The sequence below is a fragment of the Dipteris shenzhenensis genome, chromosome 15 (assembly GCF_047967505.1).
Source record: "Dipteris shenzhenensis isolate YYH24624 ecotype China chromosome 15, Dip_SZ_1.0, whole genome shotgun sequence".
NCBI classification, from domain to species: domain Eukaryota; kingdom Viridiplantae; phylum Streptophyta; class Polypodiopsida; order Gleicheniales; family Dipteridaceae; genus Dipteris; species Dipteris shenzhenensis.
In genome coordinates, this window is record NC_141610.1 from 38415164 (window position 1) to 38433939 (window position 18776).

Here is an 18776-nt window from a genome sequence, read left to right on the forward strand (position 1 = left end):
TAGCTGGAAAGAGGGCGACATTAGCTATGTTGGTGTCCCCTGAAACAAAGGAGAAATAACTTGGGCGCACAATGTCGAAGATGTTATCAATAAGAAGGACCAACGTGGCTCCAGTGGTTGAATGTAGAGCAGAAGCAATACATGATCATCCCGATCCGAGAAGTCTGTGGGCTTCAACAGAATGCAAGAAAAGGAGAGACATCCTAAGTGCGGAAGTCATTGCTACAGTGACGACATTTTGGCATAAAAATACGAGAGTTTCTCCAAATAGAAAGGACATATGTAAGAAGCAGACGGGACGAAAGGTGTTTGAGGAGCACATCATACACATGCTAGATACAAAGCAGGTCAGTGGTGCCTAAACTAGCCTAGTGGTTGTTTGTTATGTGAAGTTGAGACCGTCAGGCTAAACCATCCCCTCACCATCCCGGTGGTTGAAACTCTGACAGTGTCCTAAACCATCCCGGTGGTTGAAATTGTGACTATCCTAAATGTGTCCTAAACTAGCCCAGTGATTGAAATTGTGATTGCCCTAAACTAGCGTGGTGGTTGAAAATTGTTTTGCTTCATTATACATTTTAATTAGACTGTGCTTTGTATTCTTTTAATAGTATAAAAAAGGAGGCTCATTGTTCTATTGTTCTCGCATGTTGGGTCAGCAGACAGAGTTGTATCTCAAGTTTATGGATCAAAATTTGGACATTTCAATTGGGCAGAGGAGCTTTGAGCATTGTAAGCCCTAGTACGTCAGGAAACCCAAAGACAAGAATGTTTCTTGTTGCAAAACACCTCCAAAACACACATAGATTTTGACCTAGCTTGGCAAGCTATGAATGACTTGAGATCTGGTTGTGTTGGAGCATTGCTCCATGGGGATCGATGCCCATGCCTCCCCAATGAATGTGCAGTCTATAGGCCACCTAAATCCTCATCATGTGTAGCAAGGGAGGGCAGGTTTTGTAGCCTGACATCTCTGTGGGAGCTAGTGGTTTGTCCAAAGGGAGACCGTGAGTGGCACAGGATTGAATGCATTCACAACACATGCAAGCATTGCAGTTTGAAGCTAAAGAAGAAGACATTAAATGTCTGTCCAAATGAAATGAGGGAAGGGGAAGTAGCAAGCTAAGGGTGTCCACTTTTTGTTCACTCCCCAATCCTTAGGAGGTGGAAAAACAAGCTTTTTAGCACACAAAAATGCAAATCTCACCTACTTCCCTATGGATCTAGTCTTTGAAGTCTTCAGACACAACATCACGCATGCTATTGTGCACACAATGGTATAGTCTGATCGAAAATTCCATGCACACACAAAAAATTTCTTTGGGTCACACGGCATGGTTCTAGGGCGGTCACACCTTTGTCATGAACAGAGAGTGTCATATTAAATTCTGAATTTCTCACTCATTTTAGATTAAATGTTATTGAAACTTTGTAGGTGGTCTCTTTACATTATGTAGAGCTTAACTTGATTTATTGGTAATTATTTGAATGATTTATCTAATTATAAATAATTATTTATAATAAATAAAGTCATAAAATACATGCATTTTAGTAGCGCACCACATTTTTTTAGTATTTTGAATAATTAAGCAAATCCAATTCAGTGGAAGGTTAGTAGGCACATAAGGGTGTGTGGTTTAATCATCAAATCCCAAATCCAACGGTTAGATTTAGGGAGATTGAAGTTTAATTTTTACTTTTACTCCTTAGAGGATCAATAAAGAATATTAAAAATAAATCGTAATTCTCAAACATGACCAAACATTTCAAAAATGTCAATATTTTTAGTCCTCTGCATGATGAATAAGAGGAAAAAAATTTGGTTAAATTTGAGTAAGGGAAAGGTACAATATGGCCTCCACAAGTGAAATCTCCCTTTTGTGGGGGAAAAAGGGCCACCCAAGCCTAATACCAAGACAAGGTAGGCTTGGTATTAGGCTTGGTGAGATAGGCTAGGAGCATCACCGACCCTAGTGGCAAGCCTTTGGAGTGTGCATGCTGCCCATGTGGAAGGCTGAGTCATCTATTTTTGCCTTGCCACCATGCCACGTTGTTAGACCGCATGGTGCCATGTCATCAAGGAGATGTGACATCACTCATTGCCATGTCACCTTAGATTGCCACACGTGCTACCACATCAGCTACATGTGACACCTCATCATTCCACATCATAGGAACTCTTGGAGCCATGTCATCAGACCTTGCCACCTTGGCATACCTCATCAACATTGCCACATCACCAATCCCTCCACCTCAATTTGCCATGTCAATCTACCACCTCATGAATGCCAACTCATCATGCCACATCACATTTCCACATCATGGAAGAGCCTCATATAGTCCACACCATATTGCCACATCATCACCATGCATGGTGCCACATCAGCCACATGTATACACATCATGATGATGGTGAGCCACATCATCAACATGCATGGTAAGTTATACATGCATGTGATTTGAGTACGTGAGGCATAGAATACCACGATCGAGGTTTATGACCACGATCGAGGTATTTGGAGATATTTGGAAGTGGCAAAATAATCAAATTGTCATGGTTTATGACCACGATCGAGGTATTTGGAGGTATCCGAAAGTGGCAAAATAATCAAATTGTCATGGTTTATGACCACGATCGAGGTATTTGGAGATATTTGGAAGTGGCAAAATAATCAAATTATCATGGTTTATCACATAGATTATTCTCAAATTGCATTAACAAAAATATTAATCAAGATAGGCACATATGTTATGTGAATATTAAACTGAAATAAAATCAAACAATGCAAATATTCAAAATTAACATTGGATTCCATATATATATAATATGATTAAAATCAACTTATTTGATTAGACCACAAAAATTAGTTTCAAAACAAAATCAAATGGAATTTTAATAGCCAATTATTTTCAATCTTAGCACCTTCTCCACCAATAATAATCAAGAGCAATCTAGTGGATGAGTTCAGGCTCTCTATAAGACACCACGTTTTGGTTCATTTCACCCATTCTTAGCCATTCTTGCCTCCCCATCACTTTGTCACACCTTCCATCCTACTTTCATTGAGAATGGGTTCTCAAAGCCATAGAGCTAGTAGACATGAAAGATGTAGGAACCCCCCCCCAAATCTCATTGACGAGGAGCGCAAGTGGAAGGCTCATGAGTGCAAGAGAGCCTCTGGAGCTAGAGCTCGCGCTGCCACCACCGATCCACCTCCACCTCTACATCCCACCTCCACCTCCACCCCCACCCCCACCCCCACCCCCACCTCCATTGTCCCTCCTTCCACATCCTCATCCGCTCCCCTACCTCCAGCCTCTGCCCTTCCCCTAGCCACCTACATTTTGCCCTCCACCTCTACCTCTTCCCCCTCCACCCTCCCCCCTCCCCCTCCCCCCCTTCCCCTTGGCGTCTCCCTTCCCCCCTCCACCCTACCATCTCCCATTGATCCCATTGCCCCACCTTGTAGCAGCAGTGTTGCTTCACGACGCAACTTGTCGAAGTCCACTATCCGTCGTCGTACTAGCAAGATTGTGTAGTATTTTTTTAGTGACCTTATGCTAGCTTTGCATTCTGCTCTTCTCATGTCCCTGATTGATCACCTTGACTTGGTAGAGTATAGGAGGCTTGCTGGTCTTGGTGCACGCAGAGATAGGGTTGTATGTAGTGAGGTCCTTAGCAGTGTTCGATGTTCCTACGCTTCTATTAAGCATAGGACTCCAGTGATGCCTTGGCAGCATGTTGTGCTATTGTGGCTGCCATGAGTAGACCTCATATGACATGCCATGTGCATACCGCTTCACGTCTTCTTCAGATTGCACCGCGCACATTCCGAGCAGGCATGATTAGGAGGCAGAGTCTAGAGGATAGTGAGACTGATGTTCTTTGGGCTTCGATTGGTTGTGCACCTCACAGCAATCGATTGTTGGATGATTCCACTAAGTCCTTCATATAACAATTTTGGGAGGAGCATTGCAGAGTATCCCCGGTGTTCAAGAAGGCATTGTGGAAGAGGGTGTCACGCCCTGTGTACATTGAGCATGGTGCATGTTTTTTGGAGTGTACCCAGACTGAGTTGTACACTCAGTTTGTAGAGATGCACTCGGAGTTCAGGATTGTGGGCAGAGGTCATTTGAGCGGAGGATTACCAAAAGGTGAGCGATAAAAAGCGAGCGAGCCAAAAAAAGCGAGCAATAAAAAACAATAAAAGATTTATAAATCCCCCATTTCAGTAGCAAAAAATAATAACTTATTCAAAAGTCCATATGTTTCCTCAATGCTAGAAGGTTAAACATGCATATAACTTTATGAGCCACTAACACTAATTTCACATCATCCATGAGATAGTTTGTATGTTCAATTTCCAATTCATTGTTTGCATTGAAGACAAACCCTACAGTAACTACAATCAAGTTCTCTCTTTCCACTAGAGTAATTGAGATCATCAATGCAACCTTCCACACAGGTGGGGTGTTTCCAAGGACTCCTTGCATGGATTAGTCTAGATTCCATGCATATGTAAATGCTTAGCTTTTTTAACTCTGTTCACTCTTGGAATGAAACCCATGTTTCTTTGTTACTGGAAAAATATCCTTCCCTAATGATTTATTCTTAGCTCCCACTAATCTAACCAATGCAATAAATTAACCACAAATTCATATTTTGGTGCATTAAATTTTACTAGATGGTGCACAAAGACATGATAATCATCTAAAGTGCACCTTGCCATTTGATTTGATATGTAACATGACCCTGTTTAGACTTGTAAATCAAAAGATACAAGGATGTGAAAATGCCCTCTTTTGGGCCAAAACAGGGAGCGCGTTAACGCACTCCCTGTTTTGGCCCAAAAGAGGGCATTTTCACATCTTAATGCGCTCCCTATTTTGGCCCAAAAGAGGGCATTTTCACATCCCTGTATTTTTGCAAGATGTCAACATATGATTTCTTTGGCCCAAAAGATGAGTTTTTAACATCCATACATCTTTTTATTGTCAAATATAAATGGCATAATGTTACATATCAAATCAAATGACAAGGCATGATTTAGATCAATATCATGCCTTTTTGCACCATCTAAAAAAATTGTGTGCATTGGAATATGAATTTTGTGAGATTCTGTCCAATTTTTTGCACCAAGTTTAAAGCAAGGTTTCCCATAATGGGGAGCGAGAAGACACTGTCTATTTTGGCAAAAAAAAAGCCAAATTTTGACATCCTCTACCTTTTAATTGCACTCTGGAGATCACTCTTCATAAACCCATGAAGCATGTGCAAGCAAGCATGTATTAAAAATTACCCCTATTCTTGCAATTTACATTTTGTCATGTAAATGGTTGAACCCATGTATGTGTTTACATTTTAAAATATCTACATATATAAATTACATTAAGTTGCTATTTTATAAATCCCCTCATGCACACAAACAACATGTAAGTCCCCCCACTAAAAAATACCCCTCAATGCACAAAAGTGGTATGTTACATGTTTGTGAGTGACCCCCCAGGATAATTGCCAAACCCAAATGGGGTCATGTTACAATAGTCCTTAGCTTTAGACTACTCAATTTCAAGAAATGTGACACATAACCACTCTTTTGAATACTTTATACTTCAAGCAATTATTTTATAAAAAACTTAGATTCTTTCTTTGCTTGCTTGATTTTCCAATCACTTCAACTAATTGTCGCTCGCATTTTTGGGCTTGCTCACTTTTTCTCACTCGCTCTATTGACTGCCTCATTTGAGCGATGCAGGCCATGGTTTGTGCGATGCTCTCAGGAGCGTGACACGTGCTGTTGTCGCTACCATGTGGATTTTGGATTGATGTATGATGTATTCCATTCCCTTGATGGTCATAGGGGAGTGGTTCCTACTAGCCCTCATGACTTCATTCATTCCATATTGTGTACACGAGATGGCGATGCTTTATTCCACTCCCTTGATTGTGTGGAAGGCAGGTGTACTTTGTGTGGTGACTTTGCTAGAGTGCCATGAGTTGCACTAGATACTTGTGATGTGCAGATGGTTCGCTAGCAGCAGTATGAGTACGGTACCCTGACATTAGATGGTGGTGCATAGTCGAGGAGGTTGCAGCTTGTGGGGAAGGAGACACCATGTGTTCTATTCATTGACAGTTTTCGAGGGAAGCTATACCGCTATATACGCCACTCGCACACTGCGAAGTGGGAGGATCATCAGTTCCGTGCATGTTTGAGGACATTTCCTATAGAGGTGGTTATCTCAGTGGTGGACTTTGTGGAGAATTATACCTTTGCATCATAGCATGAGATCCAATTGGAGTATTATTTCTCCGAACAGGTGACATGTGATTAAGTTATTGGTTTTTTTATGGCCTCATTATATTGAATTATTTCAATAGTCATATTTTTTTTCAATGCCATATTGCAGGTTGCTATAGTTGTGCACATTAGCTATCATCATGCAAAGGCTCATGTGGATGGCATTGATAGCACATGGACTCACGCATCATTGTGTGAGAGTATCACTTCTACATTAGTGATGATCAATTGCATGATGCCCATTTTGTGTAGCATTGCTTCACTTTGCATGATAGTTTCTTGAGGGATCATGGTGTCACATGGCAGCGGTGCTGGATCTGGTCAGACGGCTGTGGTGGTTAGTTCAAATCTGCTAGATAGTTTTATTGGTTCTACAGTTGGCACCATGAGACAGGCATTCCGATCACATGGAGCTACTTCGAGACAGGGCACAGGAAGGGAGAGCACGATGGTGCAGGTGCTTGCGTGAAGTGTGCTTTGCATCGATACCAGTTGCATCACAGTGCCGATCACTTCAAGGATGCACATGATGTGATGTGGTGGTGCAGCCAGCACTTATCCACTAGTGCTATCTCCTCGTTTCAGTCGCGTGACGATAGGGTGGTGAGCTGGTATTTTTGGTGCGTGGACATTGGGAGTCTTGATCAGTCTAGGCCTTTTGATTGTCATTCAGTGTCTGGCACTCTTGATTTCCATTCCATCAGGAGCATAGGTGAGTCTCACCCCATGATCTTTTCTCGACGGTTTGGATGTTTTTGCTCCACATGCATTGATGATGATTGGGGAGGGTGCTCCATGATACCATGGGCCGATCCATGGGCACGACAAGTGCTTTCTCCCTTCCAGCCTTGGGAGGAGGTACATGATGATCAGGATGCAGGATTTAGTTCCTCTAAAGATTATGACCAGCTTACAGATATGTTGCGTATTGGTAATATCTTCACGGTCATTGCTTCAGAGGGCAATGAGGAGGGTTTGGATTATTACTTGTTGCGATGCTCTATGGCGAAGAGTGTGCTGAATGAGGATACAGTGGATGGGCATGGGATGCACTTTGATGCTCATAGCATGATCGTAGGTGGCCACTATTTTTAGTAGATACAGAGGCATGGTCATTATATTGAGTTCTAGGAGTACATGGCTAATCAGGAGGCATACATGTATTCTCATCTTGTTGTTGCGATCAAGATTACTTTGAGTCATGTTTGCACTCACAAGGCGACGTCCGCTCCATGATGGTGCCTTGCAGTGGAGGATCACGAGAGCATACTTGCAAATATTGGCATGAGAGCCGATCCTAAGGAGTAGCACATTACATATCATAGTTTTGGGATCATCAGTTGATCAGATAGATTTTTATTGGGTATCACTAGTTGATTACATATTTTTTTATTCGATATGTATAGGCTCACTATGTGACCGTACCATTGTAATTTTCATGGACTCATATTTTGTATTTCACTATGATGGTTTTATACATGTTCATACACATCATTATATTAGATTCTATTTTATACATGATGTCCGTTGTCTTCTCAATGGGATTTGTTGTTTCTGTAAAACAAAAAATTGTTTATTAGTAGTTATGTTGTAATTGTGTTTTGTGCTTTAGGACATTTTAAAAATGTGACTAAGAAAATTCGTGCACATACTAACCAAATATGCATGTGGACTTATCTGTTGGGAATGAAACTCTGCACGGCTCTTAGGCTACCCTAGACCTACATCCATGCAAGATTTGGTCTCCAAATGATTTGGTATGTGCCACGTGGAAGGTATAATACATACATTTTTGCAAGCACTCCCTACTAGTGACTACGTATGGAAAATGGTGCACGTACTAACCAAATACGCATGTGGACTTATCTGTTGAGGATGAAACTCTGCACGGCTCTTAGGCTACCCTAGACCTACATCCATGTAAGATTTGGTCTCCAACTGATTTGGTATGTGCCACGTGGAAGGTATAATGCGTACATTTTTACAATCCCTACTAGTGAATACATATGAAAAATGGCACACGTACTAACCAAATATGCATGTGGACTTATCTGTTGGGGATGAAACTTTGCACAGCTCTTAGGCTACCTTAGACCTACATCCATACAAGATTTGGTCTGATTTGGTACGTGCCACGTGGAAGGTATAATGTGTACATTTTTGCATGTACTCCCTACTAGTGACTACCTATGAAAAATGGCGCATGTACTAACCAAATACGCATGTGGACTTATCTGTTCGGGATGAAACTTTGCACGGCTCTTAGGCTACCCTAGAACTACATCCATGTAGGATTGGTCTCCAACTGATTTGGTATGTGCCACGTGGAAGGTGTAATGCGTACATTTTTACAATCCCTACTAGTGACTACATATAAAAAATGATGCACGTACTAACCAAATATGCATGTGGACTTATCTGTTGGGGATGAAACTTTGCACGACTCTTACGCTACCCTAGACCTACATCCATGCAAGATTTAGCCTCCAAATGATTTGATATGTGCCAGGTGGAAGGTATAATGCATACATTTTTGCATGCACTCCCTACTAGTGACTACGTATGAAAAATGGCGCACATACTAACCAAATACGCATGTGGACTTATCTGTTGGGGATGAAACTTTGCACGGCTCTTAGGCTACCCTAGACCTACATCCATGCAAGATTTGGTCTCCAACTGATTTGGTATGTGCCACGTGGAAGGTATAATGCGTACATTTTTACAATCCCTACTAGTGACTACGTATGAAAAATGGCGCATGTACTAACCAAATACGCATGTGGACTTATCTATTGGGGATGAAAATTTGCACGGCTCTTAGGCTACCCTAGACATACATCCATGCAAGATTTGGTCTCCAACTGATTTGATATGTGCCACATGAAAGGTATAATGCGTACATTTTTGCATGCACTCACTACTAGTGATGACTACGTATTAAAAATGACACACGTACTAACCAAATATGCATGTGGACTTATCTGTTGAGGATGAAACTTTGCACAGCTCTTAGGCTACCCTAGACATACATCCATGCAAGATTTGGTTGGCAATCGATTTCGTATGTGCCGCGTGTAAGGTGGTAGAATGCTGATTGAATTTTTGCAAAAGCTCATGACAAGGTTTCATGGAATCACATAAGTCTTTGTATTTTTCTATGTAACTATATCCATACATAGATCTACAACCTTCCCTAGTTCCCTATTTCTATAGTTTCACGTGCCACCTAAAGGGATTGCTAGCCACATGATCTACCCTCTCCTTGCATCAACCTCTCGCACCATATGATTTGAAAATGATGTGTAGGTGAATGTGTTGTTCAAATCATCCTATTTGTTTGATTGATTACACTTACTCAGGTACTCCTTGATGAGGTAGGATGTCGTTGGGATCATCCTATGCACCTAACGGTAGATGGGCCAAATGTGTGGCTATGCCTACAACAGTGCTATGTTGCAAATGAAACACATCCACTCCCTGCATGCTCTAAGTTTATCCACTCTGCAATGGAAGATGCACACATAATAGTTATTTAACGGTGTTATTGAAAAAGGATTTAGATGTACATCCGTGGTCTTATTTCATTTTCAAAGAAATTTTAAACTTTGTGTTAAAGATGCTACACTTCCCTAATTTGAAAAATAATATAAAAACTACTTTAATCTCTTTTTTAAAATTAAAAAAATATGATTTTAAAAAATAAAATATATACGTTTTGACACTTAAATTTTAAAAACTTCACTAACTTGAAAAATAATATAAAATCTACTTTAAACTCTTATTTTCTTTTTTTTAAAAGATGATTTCTAAAAATAAAATTTAAACATTTTTATATTTAATTAAAAACTTCACTAATTTAAAAAATAACATAAAAACTACTTTAATCTCTTTTTTTTTTTAATAGATGATTTTAAAAAATAAAATATATACATTTTCACATTTTAAATAAAAACTTCACTAATTTGAAAAATAATATAAAAACTACTTTCAACTCTTGTTTTCACTTTTTTAAAAGTTGATTTTTAAAAACAAAATTGAAACGTTTTTATATTTAAATAAAAACTTTACTAAATTGAAAAATAACATAAAAACTACTTTAATCTCTTTTTTTTTTTAAAGATGATTTTTAAATACAAAATATATACGTTTTGACATTTAATTTAAAATTTCACTAACTGCAAAAATAAGATAAAAACTACTTTAAACTCTTGTTTTCTTTTTTTTAATAGATGGTCTCTAAAAATAAAATTTAAACGTTTTTTATATTTAATTAAATACTTCACTAATTTAAAAAATAACTTTAATCTGTCTTTTTTTTAATAGATGATTTTAAAAAATAAAATATATACGTTTTGACATTTAAATAAAAACTTCACTAACTTGAAAAATAATATACAAGCTACTTTAAACTCTTATTTTCTTTTTTTTAAGATGATTTTTAAAAATAAAATTTTAAAGTTTTTTTATTTAAATAAAAAATTTACTAATTTGAAAAATACCATAAAAACTACTTTAATCTCTTTTTTTTTTAATAGATGATTTTAAAAAATAAAATATATACGTTTTGACATTTAAATAAAAACTTCACTAACTTGAAAAATAATATAAAAGCTACTTTAAACTCTTATTTTTCTTTTTTTTTATAGATGATTTTTTTCGTTAATTTGAAAAATAACATAAAAACTACTTTTTTTTTTAATAGATGATTTTAAAAAACAAAATATATACGTTAAATAATTTTAAAAAACTTTAAAATGCATTTTCAATCCTCAAATATTTTATAATTAAATTAGATATTCCTATAAACTAAAATTTAAATAAATTTTTGCAAAAAAAAAAAGCTACACTTAAAAAACCTTACCTGGAATCCCCCGCTTCGTCCATCTCCATCGATCTCCGTCGGTCCTTCTCCGTCGCTCCAGCAATTCCGTCGATTTCATGAGGAGGAGCTCGATCGAGGTTTAAAGAATGAGGGGATCCCTCTCTTTATATAGGAAAATTTAGGGCTTCAAAATACCATGATTGAGGTATGCTGATGCCATGTACCTCAATCGTGGTATTTGACATGCCACATACCTCATCGGCCCAGCATACCAGGTATGATGCCACATACCTCGATCGTAGTATATAACATGTGACATACCTCGATCATGGTATTTGACATGCCACATACCTCATCAGTCCAGCATACCACGATCGAGGTATGTGGACATGCCGCGATACCTCGATCGAGGTATGTCAGCTGCCAGCACAGTACGCTGAATAACATGTCAGATGCCACATACCTCGATCGTGGTATTTGACATGCCGCCATGTCATCGGTCGAGCATACCACGATCGAGGTATGTGGACTTGCCACGATACCTCGATCGTGGTATGCTCGATGCCATGTCGGATGCCACATACCTTGATCATGGTATTACACATGTCATTGATCCACGATACCTCGATCGAGGTATGTGGACTTGCCACGATACCTCGATCGAGGTATAGTTGTCTTGCAACGATACCTCGATCGAGGTATAGGCTCGGTTCGGTGGATTAAAATGGAGGACCTTGATCAAGGTATTTGCTTGGTTCGGATGTTCGCGTGCGCCAATTTCATTGGAGACGATACCTCGATCAAGGTATTTCACATCAAAGCAAAACCTTTGTATTTTCACTCGAGGGGGTGTCACACTCCCCCGCAAGTGGTCCGAAAGTGGACACCCTTAGCTTGCTACCTCCCGAAGACAACCACGTTGCTCTAAAATGGAGGAGATTTGAAAATATAAATGTTGAAGGATCCGATAAAAAGAGATGGCTAATGTCATATAAGAGCACCCAACCAAGGGAGCTTGTAGGTCACATGGTTCAATCCATCCCAAAATATGTGCTTCACAACACCGTGCCAGCTGCTGGCAGGATAAGCAATTCAGCATGTGCCTTGCCAATTTTCCCTGTGACACTATTGTATCTGTCATAGATTTTGCAAAAAATTATTCTTTTCAAGAACAAGATGAGATACAAATTGCTCACTGTTACAACAAGCAGATAACAATTCTTGTGCATATCATGTATAGTCATTTTCTTGATTCTTCCACACCTGATACCAATCTGCTTGCTGACTCACAAGAGTCCAGGTCAGTGCAATGCACTTACCATTTCTACATTTCAGATGATAGGAAACATGACACCCTATTTGTGTAGCATGCTTTTCTACTGCATTGGGAATTGCTAAAAAAGGAAAATCCCCATGCAGAAAATATAAAACAACATTGGGTGTGGTCAGATGGTGCTGCCTCTCAATTTAAATCAGCATGTGGATTCTACTTCGTCTCAAGGTTCAAATCCCTGACGGGACGGTCTAGACATGATGTGGAATTTCTTTGGGTCTAGCCATGGCAAGAGTGAACATGATGGATTTGGTAATGTTATTAAGCAAGATTTGTTTAAACACCAATTAGCATGCCCTCAAGAAAAACTCAATGATGCCCATGATGCTGTAACATGGCTTATAGCCAACCTCTCCACACGAGTACCTTCAACATACAGTAAACAAAGCCTTAAGCATACTGTAGTATGCAAAGTGTTCCATGAAGTGAAAGTGGATGAAGTGCAAAGGAGAAGCCGGCACGATTGTGAGAAAATTAAAGGAGTTCATGGTATGCATAGCATATGGGGCTTTTCAAACAACCAACTGATTAAAATAAAAAAACTTTCTTGTTTCTGCAGTGCGTGCATCATAGGGGATCATGACGATTGTGAGAACATTGCAACTGCAAAGACATAGGATCGAGTTCAAGTTTTTCCTCTACGTTCAGATGGAGTCACAAACAATGGAGACAAAAATGACTCGCCATAGTTTTGGGAGAGTTTTAATGACCTCAGTGATTGTCTAGAAGAGGGGGATAACTTTGCAGTTGTCACAGATTCTGGGGAGAACGATGAAAATGACCCATAATTTCTATTGTAGTGCACAAAACCTAAGTACAAGGTTGAGGAAACATTTGAGGATAATTGGGAAACAACCTATGAGAAGTGGGATGTAGTAGTCGGAGCTTTTTGGTACCAAAAAACATCCAAGAGAGGCTACAATTATGAACTGCTACATAAGAGTCCACAAACATGTGTGTACTCTCATTTAGTAAGAGTTATTAAGTTCGAGATGCAACCTATGCCACAACGAAAGAAGGGCAAGAGTGTCTTCAAATTGGATTTAGACACGCATGAGCACATCTGAGGGTGTCTTGGAGTGTGGATGAGGACGACTAAGATAGTACTAAGAGAATGTATGTAGTCTCATTGCAGGGAAACAATATGTCCACTTGTCCTACAAAATGAAATTTGTATTGAGACTGCTTCTTTCTAGTATATCCCGAACAACCACCGTGCTAGTTTTATTAAACTTTTTTAATAAATCCCAAACGGTAAAACCCATGCTTGTTTTTAGTATATCCCAACAACCACTATGTTGGTTTCCCATAATGAATCCACACATCATACAAATCCATTCATCTTGTGATAATAGAAGCAAACCACCGCGCTGGTGGCTGTTCATATCCTAGTGCAAACCAACCACATCACTGGCGATAACTTATCTTGCACTACTACCATGCTATCCCTACACTACTGCCATGCTATCCTAAAATTTGTTGCACAATCCTATACTAAAACAATGCCCTTTAGACTGTTTATCGTTTCGTTAACCGTCAGATTTCATCCCATGCGTGCTTTTAGTATATCCCAACAACCACCATGCTGGTTTCCCATAACGAATCCATTCATCTTGTAATAATAGAAGCAAACCACCATGCTAGTGGCTGTTCATATTCTAGTGCAACCAACCACCACATTGCCGATAACTTATCATGTACTAATCTTGCACTACTACCGTGCTATCCCTACACCACTGCCATGCTATCCTAAAATTTGTCGCACGGTGCTAGTGCCCTTTAGACTAGGTATAGTTAACCATCAGATTTCAACCACCAGGCTACTTAAAACATTTAAGTACTAACATGAAAGCAGGTCGATACAAAATCAGGTATTAGGAGCACCATGAGAGTATCCACAATTTCAAGAAATGTCTGCAAGATTTTTATTATTTCAAGGAAATTCTAGACTGCCAACTATCTTATCAACCTCTCTATAGCAAGCGTCTCCCAGCTCTGGAGGCCAATCTACTGCACTATGGTAGACCTCTTCACACACTCGGATCACACGCTGCTTGCTTGAGTCTGTGACTTATACGCCCATAGTAACTCCTCCTTTCGCTGGGGGTCCTCTTCATCTTGCTCTTTGCGCTCTATATATCTTTGAGCCTCTTTCATGTCCTGCTAAAAGAAACCTACATCATGAGCTTGACAAGTACCTTAAAGGAGCATAAAAAACAATAGCCAAGGAAATTAATAATCACCATCTGTGCCGACTCTAAGTAATACACCCACCACCAAAGCATGTCCTCCTTGCAGCTAATTTTCTCCTTCTTCTCCGGGTCTGTTTCTATGAGGATTCCATCCAGCATCATTTTCAGATAGAAAAAAGCATTCCAAAGTCTTTTGGGTATGCCATAGATTCGCAGTAGGTGGATTGGTGTACAGAGTTTGGATCGATGTACAGAGTTTTAGGGCTAGATTTCATAATGGGCTCTTAGTTGTGTCTGTACTACACTTAAATAGGGAGAGAGTTCATTGAGCCTGACCTTCTCATTTTTCAGTCTCATGTTAGTTGTTTAGATCTAAATCTTTCATCTCACATAAGTTGTCTAATCAAAATCTTTCGTGGTACAATAGTTCACTAATCAAAATCTTTCAGTCTCACATTAGTGATCTAATCGAAGTCTTTTGTCTCACATTACGTGTCAAATTGAAATCTTTCATCTCATTATTATCATCGCACTGGCATGGATCAAAGGACACTATCTAGTCACTTAGCTGAGGAAACATTGCCCAAGTAAACTTTGGAGAAGATTAACAATTCAATAGATTACACACAGATTACATAGATTACAATCTCAAAGACTACTTCCCTTCATGCCACTTCCTCTTGAATTGAGCTTCCTGATTGTAGGCTCGGCCTTCTTGCTCCTTTCCTAAAGTGGGCCGGTTCCTCCCTTCAGGCTCCTTTTCCTCGCAGTTAGGTTCGGTCTTTGCCTTCTTCAATTTGAGCTCCTTGTCTTTAAGATCTTTTGCCCAAATGGCAAATTGAGCTGCAGCATCTATTTTCTCATCGTAGATAGCTATAGTAGGTAGGCGCATTTGATATATCCATGACCTAGGCAATGGCAAATGGCATTCTCTACATAGCAATTTTATATGCACCCACACTCGAAAGCAAAAAATGTGCACAGGGTGGTAGCATGCAGGCCATCAGATACAACAATCATCTATGATGGGGGTATGGCAGACCATGCACCCTACTGCATAGCAGGATAGGCATCCGATTTCACTATTACGGTTGTCAATACCACAATCTTGCTCTGTACATGACGAAGTTGCTTCTTGATTCCTTCCTCCCTCATCCCAAGGCTGTGGATGTTCATCTCCTCCACTTTTTGCTCACTCTGTGCAATAGCTTCATTTGAATCCCTTAGCATCTGTTGAACTTTCATAAATTCCTGAAAAACTTCTTCATGGGTGGTTTCCAAGACTTCCACTCTAGTTTGGAAATCTCATAGCGCGATGGACTGCTTTTCGTAACTATCAAAAGCCACGGCAAGCTTGTGCAAACATCTATCATGATCTTCGTGTAGGGTATTGTAGCTTGCTCTTTGGACTTCCAACAGTGTTTCAAAAAAACAACCCTCACCATGGCTGCTGCAAATTTCTCCACCGTAGTGGTTGGAACTTGCTCCACCGTGGCTGCTCTCTGCATCCTTCCTGCTAGCTTGGGGAGCTATCTCATTGTCTTCTCCACCTTGGCTCCTCTCTGCCCCATCCTTGCTAGCCTCAAAGCTCTCTCGCAATTCCTGCATCACCTTTCTAGTTTGTGCATTCTTCCTTTTTAGCTCCTCCATCATCTAGTGTTTTTCAATGTTCAATGAGTTTTCCATGTTGCAGAGCCATTTGTACAGACCCCCCTTTTCGGCTCTCTGATCTTCAAGGTTCTTTCGCATCTTTTCTAGCTCCTTGTCCACCATGTCCCCGTCATTTCTCACTTCTTCGAGCCTATCTCAACTCCTTCATGCACTTCTCTGCTTCTTCTCTTCTATGCCTTTCCATGTCAACTAATTTTGTGGCGGCCTCAGCTTGCTCTTGTGCCTACAAGGCCCTCTCTTGTGCCTCCTCCACCTTGGCTTCTACACCTTCCTTGAGACTTTTCTCAAGTTGCATTGCCTTTGCTACATCGGTGGCTTTCTCTTGTAGAAAAGTCACCTTCTGAGACATTTGCTTCTCGTATTGCTCAAAAATCCCTTTGAGGGTAGATGCCATTAGGTGCATTGCAACTCTAGCGAACTGAGATGACAATTGGGATTTGCCATCCATGAAATTCTTTAGGTTGGTTAACATGCTCTTGGAGATCGTCCTTAAGAAATATACATCACATCCTTTCAGTTGCTCTACTACTGCTTGAACCTACCAGAACTTGCAGGTTCCTCTCGTATCAGGAAAGAAGAGAATGGTCTTCTTCAATACATCTTGGAGTTCTGTTGGCAAGCTCGAAATCTTGACTCCGCCATCTTTACTAATTTGAGCATTAGGGTATACATCTAGAATATCATGTCTCTTCCACTGCTTCTTGAAAAAGTGTGCTTGCATAGTGCCTCTAGAAATTCCTAGAGCCTTTTCAATCACGCTTTCATTGACGGCAATCTTGTGACCTTGACAGACTAGTTGCTCCTCCACGTTAACCTCCTGCAACATCCTGGTGAAGTTTTGGAGAGCATCCAAATTGGGCTTTTGAATAGCGAGAGAGGAGCTCCCATATGTCAGGATTTCAAGATTAGGGGAGGAGGGGCTCTTGCACTGTGTTGCAAAGGGGGAGGAAAGATTGTGTGAGGAGCCTCCCGGACTGTGCAGGGTCCATTACAAGAGGGGATACAAGTTGCAAGAAGAGTGCAAGGAAGAAAGAAATGGTCAAGAGGGATAGCAGATGAAGTAGTGAAGGAAATGGAATAGTGGAGGCTTGAGATTGATCATTGCAAGGGAGAACGAAACGTTCAAGAGGGATATAAGAGGAAACGGTTAAGGGAATGGAATAGATGACTACACTATCAAGGTGAGAGCCACCACGGTGGTTGTAGCCCGACTACTGTCAAGGTGAGAGCCACTGCAGTGGTTGGCCCGAATTCTGAATAATTCAAGGCGGCAATACTGAGTTGCATGGTAATTAATGATTAGAGGTGATGGCATCTAAGATTCCCAGCCACATTTGTGGTGGCAGCTAAGATCCATCGGGCTGTCAGTTAATTAACATCCACCACATTGGCCCGCAATTACTCAGCTTCCAGTTACCACCACCGGGCTTGCATGCATGATTACTACGAGTGTAGTAAATTATGGTAATGAGGGATTAGAGGTGATTAGGCTTCATGATTTACTTTTGTGGGAATTACTGCCCGATGGTGGTGGCTGTCATCAACCACGTCTATCATGGCTATAATTCCACTGTGCCACCGCTCACCCACCACCATGCTTTAGCATGCATGATCACTATGAGTGCAGTAAAAATTACTAGTCACTGAGCTTGCATGCTCAATAGAGAACTAGAGTGCATGGTAATGAGTGATTAGACATAAATTATTGCCCAGTGGTGGTGGCTCTCATCAGCCACGTCTGTCATAGCTAAGTTAATTACCAGCCACCGAAGTGGCACCACATGGCATCTTCTTCATGATTACCAGCCTGTCTGGGGGATTCCACCGCGGTGGCCTACAATTAATATGAATGGAACCCCAGGCTCCAGCCACCACAGTGGCTTGAACTTTATAATATATATAAGATCTGTGGCATTTGGCATTTTACTATGTTGCTCTAATCTGCTCATGCTCTGCTACTTTGCTCCACACCCCTCCTCTATCCTCTATCTCTTTTGTGCCCCTGCTCTCCTTTGGTCCACGCTCCCTCCTCCAACTCTTGCCACTGCATGTGCTCCCCTGCTCATCTTCTGCTCACCCACTCATCTTTAGCATTCCTAGTTGGTTCCCCCCTCGATGCTCTGTGATCCCAATAATATCTACCTTCTTGCACTCATGTGAAGTAGAAATGCTCGCACTAGTGGAGACCCTTCATTCCCACAGGCGACTCCCCACACATCTGAATGTCATCACCTTGGATAACATGCTCATAGAGGGCCTCTTTATGGCTGTGCTATATGGGTTTCCCCTAGATGTCGACGAAGCCCTTAATATTTTCATGCAGAGTACTCTCAACTTGTTGGAGGGGCCATAATCTGAGTCCTGGCAATGTGCATGGTCTTCGGCCTCTCCATCGCATCCTCCTTTGCCTCCCTAAAAACTTTTAATGCAACAAGCTAGACAGGAGGAAAACT